The sequence below is a fragment of the Salvelinus fontinalis genome, chromosome 36, assembly GCF_029448725.1.
Source record: "Salvelinus fontinalis isolate EN_2023a chromosome 36, ASM2944872v1, whole genome shotgun sequence".
Classification (NCBI taxonomy): Eukaryota; Metazoa; Chordata; class Actinopteri; order Salmoniformes; family Salmonidae; genus Salvelinus; species Salvelinus fontinalis.
The window spans coordinates 15,545,051-15,552,945 of record NC_074700.1 but is presented as its reverse complement, the minus strand read 5'-3'; the positions used below and the strand labels follow the sequence as shown (position 1 = coordinate 15,552,945).

At 43.6% G+C, this 7,895-nt stretch overlaps 1 long non-coding RNA gene across 1 annotated transcript; it reads right to left on the bottom strand.

Annotated features, from left to right (window-relative positions):
- Nucleotides 1-299: 299 nt before the first annotated feature.
- On the bottom strand, nt 300-7,614 carry LOC129835271 (uncharacterized). Its single transcript, XR_008756401.1, has 3 exons — nt 4,755-7,614; nt 4,603-4,663; nt 300-4,502 (listed from the first exon to the last, which is right to left on the bottom strand). It is a non-coding gene; the product is annotated as an uncharacterized LOC129835271 (long non-coding RNA).
- Between the last annotated feature and the right edge of the window lie 281 nt (nt 7,615-7,895).

Genomic DNA, 7,895 nt, shown 5'->3' with positions numbered 1-7,895 from the left:
GTCATCTGCAAGGACTAGGGAGTTTTTAGGATGAAAAAAACAAACAGAATAGAGCTAATCATATGCAAAATCCTGGAGGAAAACCTAGTTCAGTCTGCTTTCCAACAGACACTGGGAGACAAATTCACCTTTCAGCAGAACAATAATCTAAAACCCAAGGCCAAATATCCACTGGAGTTTCTTACCAAAACGACATTGAATGTTCCTGAGTGGCCTACAGCATGACTTAAAATCAGCTTTAAAATCTATGGCGAGACTTGAAAATGGCTGTCTAGCAATGATCAACAACCAACATGACAGAGATTTAAGAATTTTAATAATGTGCAAATATTGTACAATCCAAGTGTGCAAAGCTTTTACAGACTTACCCAGAAAGACTCACAGCTGTAATCTCTACCAAATATTATTCTAACATGTATTGTCTCAGGGGTGTGAATACTTACATAAATTCAATATTTTTGCATTTAATTTTCAATAAATTTGCAAACATATCTTAAAACATGTTTTCACTTTGTCATTATGGTGTATTGTGTGTAGATGGGTGAGGGAAAACACATCCACTTTCTTAAGGCACTCCAGAAGCCCAGCAATGCATTAATATATTCTAAACAAAATCCACAGATTGACATGGAAGGGCATGAATGTTTGAAGGGTTAGGGAAAGGGTGATACCTAGTCAGTTGTACATCTGAATGCGTTCAACTGAAATGTGTCTCCTGCATTTAACCCAACCCCTCTGAATCGGAGAGGTGCGGGGGGCTGCCATAATCGACATCCACGTCTTCGGCGCCCGGGGAACAGTGAGTTATCTGCCTTGGTCAGGGGCAGGACGACAGATTTTTACCTTGTCAGCTCGGGGATTCGTTCCAGCAACCTTTCGGTTACTGGCCCAACGCTCAGACTTCCTAGTTAGTTAAATTCTCTCATTCAGCTTACTGAATGCAAAATGTTATCAACATTGCATTCATGTTGCATTCATGGTACAAATCAAATTAAAAGAGGAGAACTGATCATACTAGCTTGCAGTGTTATACTAGGATGAACATTCAGATATACTATAGGACAATCCTGAAGACATTACATAAAGTGCATTCGGAAAGTATTAAGACCCCTTGACTTTTTGTACATTTTGTTAAGTATTTTTTTTTAAAATTGTCATAAAAAACAGGGTTTAGAATTGTTTGATAATAATAATTAAAAAATATAGAAAAAATTACATTTACATAAGCATTCAGACCCTTTACTCAGTACTTTGTTGAAGCACCTTTGGCAGTGATTACAGCCTTGTGAATGACGCTACAAGCTTGGCACACCTGTATTTGGAAAGTTTCTCACATTCTTCTCTGCAGATCCTCTCAAGCTCTGTCAGGTTGGATGGGGAGCGTCGCTGTACAGCTATTTTCAGGTCTCTCCATAGATGTTCAATCGGGGCTCTGGCTGGGACACTCAAGGACATTCAGAGGCTTGTCCCGAAGCCACTCCTGCGTTGTCCTGGCTGTTTGCTTAGGGTCATTCTCCTGTTGGAAGGTGAACCTTCGCCCCAGTCTGAGGTCCTGAGCGCTCTGGAGCAGGTTTTCATCAAGGATCTCTCTGTACTTTGCTCCGTTCATCTTTGCCTCGATCCTGACTAGTCTCCCAGCCCCTGCCACTGAAAAACATCCCCACAGCATGATGCTGCCACCACCATGCTTCACCATAGGGGTTGTGCCAGGTTTCCTCCAGACATGACACTTGGCATTCAGGCCAAAGCGTTCAATCTTGGTTTTATCAGACCAGAGAATCTTGTTTCTCATGGTCTGAGAGTCATTAGATCTCTTTTGGCAAACTCCAAGCGGGCTGCCATGTGTCTTTTACTGTGGAGTGGCTTCCGTCTGGTTACTCTACCATAAAGGCCTGATTGGTGGGGTGCTGCAGATATGGTTGTCCTTCTGGAAGGTTCTCCCATCTCCATAGAGGAACTCTAGAGCTCTGTCAGAGTGACCATCGGGTTCTTGTTCACCTCCGTGACCAAGACCCTTCTCCCCCAATTGCTCTGTTTGGCCGGGCGGCCAGCTCTAGGAAGAGTTTTGGTGGTTCCAAACTTAATCCATTTAAGAATGATGGAGGCCACTGTGTATTTGGGGACCTTCAATGCTGCATACATTTTTTTTGTACCCTTCCCCAGATCTGTGCCTCGACACAATCCTGTCTCGGTGCTCTACGGACAATTCCGTAGAACCCTCGGTTTGTGCTGTGGTGGAGATCTTTGTGGGCTATACTCGGCCTTGTCTCAGGATTGTAAGTTGGTGGTTGAAGATATCCCTCTAGTGGTGCGGGGGCTGTGCTTTGGCAAAGTGGGTGGGGTTATATCCTTCCTGTTTGGCCCTGTCCGGGGGTATCTTCGGATGGGGCCACAGTGTCTCCTGACCCCTCCTGTCTCAGCCTCCAGTATTTATGCTGCAGTAATTTATGTGTCGGGGGGCTAGGGTCAGTTGGTTATACCTGGAGTACTTCTGTCTTATCCAGTGTCCTGTGTGAATTTAAGTATGCTCTCTCTAATTCTCTCGTTCTCTCTTTCTTTCTCTCTCTGAGAACCTGAGCCCTAGGACCATACGTCACGGCAAACCGGGCATGAGGACTCCTTGCTGTCCCCAGTCCACCTGGCCTTGCTGCTGTTCCAGTTTCAACTGCTCTGCCTGCGGTTATGGAACCCCTACCTGTCCCAGACCTGCTGCTTTCAACTCTTAATGATCGGCTATGAAAAGCCAACTGACTTTTATTCCTGATTATTATTTGACCATGCTTGTCATTTATGAACATTTTGAAAATCTTGGCTCTCTCTAATTCTCTCCTTCTCTCTTTCTTTCTCTCTCTCGGAGAACCTGAGCCCTAGGACCATACGTCAGGACTACCGGGCATGATGACTCCTTGCTGTCCCCAGTCCGCCTGGCCTTGCTGCTGTTCCAGTTTCAACTGTTCTGCCTGCGGTTATGGAACCCCTACCTGTCCCAGACCTGCTGTTTTCAACTCTTAATGATCGGCTATAAAAAGCCAACTGACATTTATTCCTGATTATTATTTGACCATGCTTGTCATTTATGAACATTTTGAAAATCTTGGCTCTCTCTAATTCTCTCCTTCTCTCTTTCTTTCTCTCTCTCGGAGAACCTGAGCCCTCGGACCATACGTCAGGACTACCGGGCATGATGACTCCTTGCTGTCCCCAGTCCACCGGGCCTTGCTGCTATTCCAGTTTCAACTGTCCTGCCTGCGGTTATGGAACCCCTACCTGTCCCAGACCTGCTGTTTTCAACTCTTAATGACCGGCTATGAAAAGCCAACTGAAAATTATTCATGATTATTATTTGACCATGCTTGTCACTTATGAACATTTTGAACATCTTGGCATAGTTCTGTTATAATCTCCACCCGGCACAGCCAGAAGAGGACTGGCCACCCCTCATAGCCTGGTTCCTCTCTAGGTTTCTTCCTAGGTTTTGGCCTTTCTAGGGAGTTTTTCCTAGCCACCGTGCTTCTACACCTGCATTGCTTGCTGTTTGGGGTTTTAGGCTGGGTTTCTGTACAGCACTTCGAGATATTAGCTGATGTACGAAGGGCTATATAAAATAAACTTGATTGATTGATTGATTGAATTCCTTCGAGCGCATGGCTTGGCTTTTGCTCTGACAAATGTTTTATTTAATCCATTTTAGAATAAGGCTGTAACGTAACAAAATGTGGAAAAAGTCAAGGGCTCTGAATGCTTTCCGAAGCCGCTGTACATAAGCGCTTTAACATTCATAGTGCATTTGAGAACTCCAACCTCAATCCCATACCATTCAGTGCAGTCAAGTTCCAGCATTGGATTTCCAATTCTAGACACACATTCATAACCATCTTTGCATCGACCAGTTAATAATGGAAGTATATATTTCTCAGGATGGAGTCAGGTGTTATGTTCAGGAGTTGGCGCTATATGGAGGATAATATAACTGACTTAGAAGACAAAGAGCAGGGGTGGGAGAGATGGAGAGGTAGGTCAGAGAGGTAGAGTTCGGAATGGTAGGGGAAGGGAAAGAGGGGAGGATGAGAGAGCGGGTAAGAGCAGAGTTGATAAAGAGGAAAGAAGGAGAAAAATAGAAGGAGAGGAGAGAAATAAATGAAGAGGGAGGGAGGAGAGAGGGCATTTAGAAGCCCATTGAGCTGGAGGGGAGACCACCCCGCCGTTCTCCACCACAGCTGTAGAGATGGCCCTCGGGTTCTTGAAGATCTGCTTGGAGTTGCTGGGGCGCAGACACTTGCATGATCCTCTCATCGGCCTGACAGAAGGAGAGGAGAGAAATAGGGAAGGAGAAGAGAAGGGGGAGAAAAGGTTAAATGAGTATGATGGGGAGAAAGGCAGATGGAATACTTGTCTTCATCTATAATCAGACAGAACCTTGCACCTGCACACCTCCATTACAACAGGTCTCACAATTCTGATGCTGGGCCGACAGGTGACCCTGACTCAGGGAGCGGAACGCCCTGGGAACCAAACACACACAGTGTGAAGATGAATGTGTCTGTGTGAGTGTGTAGGTGGGTGAGAGAGAGAGATTGTGTTTATCAGTGAACTACTTTATACCTAGACAGGAAGACCACCATGGCGTACAGGTCAGCGACAGTCTTCAGCACAAACTGCTCATCTGTAACAACGACAAACTTACAGTCATACCATCAAACATAGTTTTAATTGATACAATCACACAACTACCATATTCACCACCATTCACTCACCTAAAGTAGGATCCTCTTCCTGTGTTTGAGGAGCGGCTCTTCAACAAGGGCTCCAAACTGCTCAATGGATGGAATTGTTTACAGAATACAGACTGAGAGAAACCATAAAGGAGGCAGAATGAGCAAGATATATAACAGATATAAAAGACCAACCAAGTATACAGGTATATAAACAAACATCCATTTCATCCATACTGACAGACAGATCAGTATGTCTCTCTCTATTACATTCACCAGTTCTCCACTGGTGGCCAGTTCTGGGTGAACAGTTCCATGCAGTGTCAGCCCTGTGTCCAAACCGGCCTTCTTACACAGAGAGAGAGGAGAGATGTGTTCATAAAGTGTGTGTGTGTACTGCGTATTTTGAAGGAGTGTGAATGCGTCACCAAGCTCTTGGTGAGTTCTCCAGCCAGCTCCCTAGTGTTGCCCAGTGGTTTCTTCAGAGCCATCTATAGGCTCCTCAGCTGGTTACCAGCATTCTGTACACACACACTTTGTTTTTTTGTATAGCTAGATTCACGTCTTAATGCTATAGTGGTGTAATTCTATAATGGTGGAGTAATGCTGTAATAGTTATTGCAGCTAATACAGTCCATACAGGAAGTTATTGTACTTAATAGAGTCCATACAGGAAGTGCTATTACATAGCACAGGAAATGCTATTACACAGCAGAGGAAATGTTAATACAACAGTGCACTCACTATCAAACGGAAAACACGTCCTGTTCACAACAGTACAGTTAGTGACTTTACATTCTGATAAAAGACTGCTGAGTAATTATCAGCACTTACACAGAATTATTATTAGTAACAGAGAATTGTAGCCTCGTATGTCTTATCAAATCTTTGCTTCCTAGTATTCTACATATTAACCATTGAACCTCTGTTGTGCCACGAATAGCCAGATTATGACATTGGTCCCTTCGAAGATCCGGAAGATTCTTAGACATTAGAACTTGCTCGACTCTGGAATCCTGTATCCAAGCAAACACACACACAAACAGAACATGTCAAAATGTCAAGTTAAGGAGGTTGGCTCTGAAAATGTAGCTAAGACTGACTACCAATACTATTCATGCATGAAGCTCAATTGAACAATTTAGACATTTTACTTTCTAAACTATCCATTGAACAGTGAACCATTTGGCCAGTTGGATGCTTCACGCATGAATATTATTGGTAGTCAGTCTTAGCTATATGATGCAACAGAGCCTCAGCTTGCATTGAGGAGGTTATGTGACACTATCGCTCTGAGAAGACAGTGTGCACAGTGGAAGAACTATGATGTCTGTTCTAAAAATAGACTGGGTTATACATACTGTAAAGCAGTGGTTCTCAACTGGTTTCAATCGTGACCCAAATTAAAGCAGGTCGTCTTAGTCGCAAACTAACCCATTCAAAACTTCCCGCGACCACCCACCAGTTGAGAATAGCTACTGTAGAGTCCACCGCCCTCACATACACATTGGCCAGATGTAAGTTAGAGTGGCCATGGTGTGGTAGCGATATCTTCCAGTAATACTTACCTGACATGCTGTATTCCATAGACTAGTGGTAACAGTACAACTAAACAAGTAATAAATTACGAATTGCAGCAGTTGCCAGTTGCGGTGGTACAGGGGAACTACATGGTGTGCAGGCTTTTGCTCCATCACAGCACTAACACACATGATCGATTAGGCCTGGTCGAATCGTGTGAATTAGTGCTGGGCTGGAACAAAAGTCAACCCACCCTGGGGCTCTCCTGGACCAGGGTTAGTGAGTACAATTGTAATCTGTTACGTCTTGTGCATAGATTTTATTGGCTATTCCACCTGCACACGGAATATGCTCCATATTACCACCTTTGTTGACAATGTTAAGATCCACAAACATCTTAGTCAGGACCTTTACAAACAGTGACCTACATTGTGTCTGGTGTATTTATAGCACAGCGAGTCGTCTTGTTTCTACCCTCACCTCCAGCTATCTTTTCCTTAACACCCCTACAATGTTTCCACCACCCCCTTACAACAGCCTGCTGTTTCAACACGAATGAGGTTTCTGAGCTGTGTGGTGTTGCTGTGCGTGTGTGTCTATGTGTGTCAAAGGCTGCGTTCACAGAGGCAGCCGAATTCTGATATTTTTTTCCACTAATTGGCCAAGGACATCCGATCTTTTCACATCCAATCTTTTTTTTTAGAGCCAATCTGATTGGTAAAAAGACCAATTAGTGAAAAAAATATCAGAATTGGGCTGCTTGTCTAAATGCAGCCTCTGGGGCCTGGTGGTTGTTCTGTAACGTGACATGCAGCGCTCAACCACACCAAGAACGATGAGTGTTCTCAGAACTGAATAACAAATAGACTGCATTCTGAGACATCTCACCTTCATGAAGCCAATGCCTCCCATGATCTGAATGCACTCGTAAGTTACTGTCCACGCTGCTTCCTGTCAACAGAGACAGAGCAAACACGCAAACTCACACACCGCATTCATTTCTCAAGCAGGTTCCCCCCTACATTTCAAAAAGCATAACTGACACAGCATTTCCACTTCCCTTGTTTACGATCATGTCCCGACAGCAAGGCTTCCACAGAATAAGGAAGACCACACATAAACATAGTGAAACAAAATGTCAGATATTGTAATGGTGTCCAATGGATGGGTGTGAATACTTAGAGACAACCCTGCTAGCACATACTGTTCGGAGAACCATATTTTCTGAGAGGTTGTAGAGAGTGTGGTTATCCTATGGTTATTTTTCATACAATCTTCCCACAACTTTCTGGGAGTGGTGAAGGATAGTTGCTTGGCTTTGGAACATTCTCAGCACATTAAAGAAACTTGACAAAAAAAAGTAATTTTCTTGATATTTCATTACTTTAACAGAATGTTTCTTAAAAGTTGAAACATGGTTACATTTAATTTAAATGTTGGTAATGTTCTAGGAATGTTCTCTAACAGGTTGGACATTGGGAATGTTCTCAAATAGTTCAGGGAATGTTAAGAAACAACGTTCTCCTGTGGGAATTTCAGGACTTCAGCATATAGGTTTCCTCATGTTCCAACGATTTTAAGAATACTTTCCATAATAACCACAAGAAAACTTTAGTAACGTTCAGAAAACATATCCATTCCCCCGTTCTCAGCATCAACAAA